The 5,357-nt window shown below is 43.2% G+C and overlaps 1 long non-coding RNA gene across 1 annotated transcript; it reads left to right on the forward strand.

Annotated features, from left to right (window-relative positions):
* The first annotated feature begins 521 nt into the window (after positions 1-521).
* Positions 522-3,050, forward strand: LOC136571526 (uncharacterized). The gene is made up of 3 exons (XR_010785711.1): positions 522-546; positions 1,257-1,293; positions 2,988-3,050. It is a non-coding gene; the product is annotated as an uncharacterized lncRNA (long non-coding RNA).
* The last annotated feature ends 2,307 nt before the right edge of the window (positions 3,051-5,357 follow it).

Raw genomic sequence — 5,357 nt, forward strand, 5'->3', positions numbered from 1 at the left:
GCGTTGTGTCTTGACACTTGTAAAGGAAGCGAGTAATCATCACTCTTGCTGCTTTCATGTCTCCTTGCACAATAGAAATAATTAATAGTAATAGCAGTGCTTTGCCTATCTGCGGCCCCTTTCATCTGAAGACCTGAAAGTGCTTGACAAGCATTAACTAAATTAGCTTCCAAATACCTGGAGAGGGAGTCAGGTGTAATCATCCCCACTTTTAGATGAGCACACAGGAGGAGAAGCTAAGCTAACTGAGTGCTTACAGTTAGTCAGCTGAAACCATGTTTCCTCCATTGGGGGAGCTTGCTCAGCACTTAGGAGGCTTTTTGAGGTATCCAGAGGTGGGGTTTGATGTCCACTTTTTACTTCCAAAACATACAGGCTGTGGAGCTGTGTGATCTGCCCTGCAGGAGCTGGAGGATGCATGTCTGGCACTGTCATTCATGAAGTTTACCATTTGAACAACTAACGTGGACTGGGAAGAAAGGAACTTCTGCTGACACCAAGTTGGCAAAACTTGAGTGACTCTGAATTTGTCCTGACTTCAGAAATGTAAATGGCCCCTGACACAGAAACACTTCAGCTTGGATCCAAGGGTGGTGCAGCCAGGTTTGCACCATGCTGCCTTTCACTTCAAAACCCTTTTGGTGGCAAATTTGATCAGCCTTATATACAATGTGTGGCCACCCTGCCACTGTGGCCCTGCCACAGTGTTCACAGCTCTTTCTTGCAAAGAAAGATGCTGACAGTCAAATCTGACACAAATCTGGAATCTTAAATAGATCTCTGTTAAAACAAGGGTACTCTGCAACTCCCAGGACTGTACTCAGCAGGGGAAAGTAAGAAATTCTCAGTATCAACTATGTAAGATCAGGTACTGACATGAAATTATAAAACAAAGGCAGGTGATGTTTTGAAAGACCACAGCAAGCTCTTCAAAGTTGTAACTGAGCTAGTGGACAAGAGAGGTTTCTTTCCATAAACTATGGAATTTCTAATGCTGCTGAAATTATTTTCCTTTTTAATATCATACCTGAAAGGCTTCCATTCCAGGAATGGTACTCAGGCTGTAGCATAGGCTTGAACAGGAAGTATCATAGTCACTGAAGAACAAGGGCTGCTCCTTATTGCAAAACTATGTAGACTCAGATGAAAGGCACTCATAGTGTTGGCAGCATATCCCATAAATCACATGATTTCACTGTGGGCAATCATCCATGTTTCTACAAGGTTGTGACATTTTCCACATTTTCTCCTTTCAGCCGAGAAACTGGCCAGAAGAAGTTGTCTGGACATCAGGTAACTCCTGTCAGCTCTTCCACTTCATATGGCACCCTCCCATTTAATCAACAGACACTAAGCAAAATGTCACAATCCTGCTTGGAATATGCAGCTTAATATCAGTCTTGGGGATGGGTTGCCTGTCAGAATTGAGTTTGCAACAATTTGAAGCCACTTGAACAGATGCAATCACATCAGTTCTTTCTTTTCTGCTCAGAATGCTTGGTACCTTCTTTTCTTCTACCTGCTTTAAATAGTCCTGGTTAGGTTTCCAGTGCTGGGGTTTATTACCTCAACTCCCCTATTTACCCAGAGAGAAAACGAGGCAATGATCTCACGGAAGGAAAACAAAAGGGTCACATTTTCTCTAGAGTAAGTAAGTAGGTCAGTGCCATGAGATGTGATGGAAGAGGATCCCATGGTGATGGAAGAGGATCCCATGGTGCCCACAGGGTGACTAGAGGAGGCTGGACAGGCAACAGAGCTGCCTGGAGGAGAGCTCAGGTGAACCTCAGCACTGGCCCTCTTGCTGGCAGGCAGCAAAGGTGTGTGTGAAAGAGTTTCACCATGCCACCTGTCACAGCATCACTTCCACAAACACTTGAAGTCCAGCAAGACCCTGATCTCCACCAGCCCCGTGCTCAGGGGGAAGCCTGGGGGCCAGGAGGGCTGTTGCCTTGCTCCCAGCTCTGGAGAGGGAGTCAAGAGACCAGGCTCCCTTGCTTCATGAGCAACTGGACATTGTGTACACTTCCTCCTTCCTCATTTGTATAATAGGGTTAATAAACATGTTCTGTCCCACAGTGCTGATGTAATGCTAAGCTCTTTCATGTTTGTTGAGTGTTACAATGCCACTCCATGGAAACTCATAAATAATGTGCCTTGAAGTTCTGTCGAGGTATTAACCTTGTTTTAACAGTGCAGATTTACATGAGTTACCACGCACAAGAAGCTTCTCTTAATTAGGATCAAAACTTACTTTTTTTAGCTTTGTTTTAATGGCTCTTAAGGTTGAACAATTTTTACTTGCCCAGCCTATTTGGCAATTTATTGTAATCTCTTCAAGCTTGCAGTTCCTTTCAGTGCTCAGTTAAATGCCTTTCTTCTCATCATTGCATTCCTTTACACTCTTCAAATTGAAATAACTTTAGGGGTTTTTTTTACAAATGTATAATTGGTTTCTTTGAAATATAAATTAATCTATGTTATCGCACTTTTTTGGTGGTGTGAGAGATACTGGGTTTGGCTCCAAATGTTGACAGAAAAGAAAGGATCTGTGTGCTGCTTCTGACACAACAGAGGCCCTTTTTTTCCATTTCACACCTTGCCTCAAGATTTGTCAATGGCTGGTAAGGTACCAAAGTAGCTGTTCTGCAAGGAGACGCAGACAGGTACCGAGAAAATTATTCTGCACTAATGATCTCCAGACAACCACTGTGGTAAATGCCCAATTGTGACCCTGAGCTGGGTGCATGGACTGAGCCCAAATGGCTGGAAGGCAATGCCAGGGAGCCATGGGGGCTCTGACATGGGAATCTGGAGGGATGGGTTCAGTTTCCATCCTGCCACAAAGACTTCTGGGCAGATGTGAGTCAGGTTCACCATGTCATGTGTAATATGGGATATAGCTGCACTTCTAATATCTTCACTGATAGTAGATCCTTGTTATTCTTGGAGTTCCAGCAGCTTTTTTGTTGTTCTGTCTCCAACAGTTTCGGTTTTCAGTTCTCAGACTTGGAATGCTCCAGGAAAATGCTGTGTATGCCAAGGAAGCCTTTCTCACCAAAGTCCTATCCAGAACTCCAAACAGAAATTCTGAATGCCTTTTGAGATTTCCGACCTACCAGTGTGAACTCAAAAGATTCAAGTAATTCACATGCATCTTGTGTGACTACCCAAGATAACGTGAGGTTTATATTCTGTTCACTACTGCTGCAACTCAGAAAATTTTTTGAAAGTGCAATAGAAAATGGTTTTAAGTGATATACAAAGAGGCTTTTACATTTAATGTGTGTTTGTGTCTGTAAAAAATGGGACAACTGATGAAGGGAGAGGATGTCCTGGTTGAAAGGCTGATGCAAAACTTAGGAGGGTTCAATTCCCAGATGTATCACAGACACACTGTCATCTTGGGATAGTCACTACAGGCACGGCTCCAGGGCTGGTGGCAATACTAGCTGAGGGTAATCTTATGCTGGAAACTGAGACCAATTCCCCAACCTGGATTGCAATGGTGACACAAATGAACACAGCAGAGGCACCAGGAAGAATCCACTATGAGTGGGAACTACTACTATCAAGAGAAAGCAGAGCGGACAATCACAGAGTAGACAATCTGTGTGAACATCAGCTCATCATCTGCTCAGTGATTGGAGAATCAAAGCTGGGCTTCAGTCATAGGCAGCCTGAATAAAGTGCTCGTCTATGATCTAATGTCAAGGAACTGACAAAGGTCAGCACATCCATCATCTCTCTTGTTTGATCTTACAGCCATCACTAATGTTTTAGTTTGATCACTAATGTTAGTTAGCGCAAGTCAGGGCTTTAGTGCACTAACTTAAGCTAGTTCTTCCAATAATTCTTGATATACTTGAAAAGAAAGCTCTATTGGTGATGCTTTGGGGCTCATTCACAAACTGGTGTTCAAGATGTTCACCCTTCAGTCCTATGAACATTGCTTCTCATTGCAAAACTTTGAAGCCCAGCCATGCTCTAATTTTAGCCTTCAGAGGGACAGAAAGTCTCAGAGTAACCAACAGTCAACCCCTTTGCGGAAAGGATCCTGAACAAAGTGACAAATTTAATCCCATGAGCTCACTGCTGGAAGGGAGCTTCCCAGAAATTTTCCTGATGCAAGGGCAAAACTGCTGTTCTTTCATCTTTTTCTGAGTCACGCCCACAGCACCTCCCCGGAATGCAAATGTGCCTGGGTTTAATGATGTGACAAGGTAATTAAGTGTTAATGTGTGGATGCAAAGGGTATACAAGTTGCCAGATTTACTAAGTGCTGAAGCCAAGCTAAGGCGTTTACCAGACTTACAACACATTGCTGATAAAGGGTGCTAATGTCTACACATTATTCCTGCTACACAAGTAAATTTTACAGTAATAGACAAATAAATTAACTTCATATTTGAATTTTAAAGAGGTATTCTAACAATAAAGCAGCCAGGATCCAATCCTAGGTGCGTGAGAAGCAATAGAAAAACTAGGACATAGCACTATTATTATTTAAATGACTATAATGCAGTCAGAGGCCAGCTTAGAATTGGACACTCCCCCTTCGTATTCACCATTACCCTGATGCATTTGTGTTATATTAGTCCACATATACTGAGATTTAAACAGAAAACAAAATTCTTGAGTTACAAAAAAGCACACGGACAGAAAATCATAATAACACTGTCTAGATTAAATTGGCCCTGTACCCAGTCCTTAAATATCTCAAATGGCATGCAAATGGCTGATTTAAGCAATTGAACTCCACACAATCTCATGCAAAGTGAACAGTGCCCTATAAATAAACATATTTCCTACTCGAATGCAAATGCTTGTTACACCATGACAATGAATATTTGCATAACAGGCACGAGTTCTTGTAAATGCAGGTGCTTGAGTGACAGGTGATGAAGTCTGTAGCTCCCCTGGGCTCAGGAGAGCTCCTCTGGGCGGGGGAAGTATTCCTAGGCCCTGAGAAGAGATGACAGTGGGATGCTGTTAGCCTCCAAGTGTCCCCTTGGCCTTTCCACAGGTTTGTAGCCCAGCAGCTGGCTCGTCTGTCCCACCCCAGGGGCATGCTCCCTGGATGTGCCACGGGCTGGCAAAGCTCAGCTCAGCTCCCACTGTCACTGTGTTTTCTTTTGCTTTCTAATTAGGCCTGTTAAAAGCACAGTGCTTTTAGTCATCATCATTTGAGTAACAACAAAGTGGCACAATAAAGCAGTGGAAAAGGAAGATGACTTGAGAGTATCAGCATTTTGGAAAAGAGGATACAGATTGACGTGAGAAGACAAGAGGCTGGGCACAGTGTGGTTTTGCAGCAAAAGAGTGAAGAGATCAGCAAGGTGTCCAAGGATATCAGG

Source organism: Molothrus aeneus, chromosome 2 (assembly GCF_037042795.1).
Source record: "Molothrus aeneus isolate 106 chromosome 2, BPBGC_Maene_1.0, whole genome shotgun sequence".
NCBI classification, from domain to species: Eukaryota; Metazoa; Chordata; class Aves; order Passeriformes; family Icteridae; genus Molothrus; species Molothrus aeneus.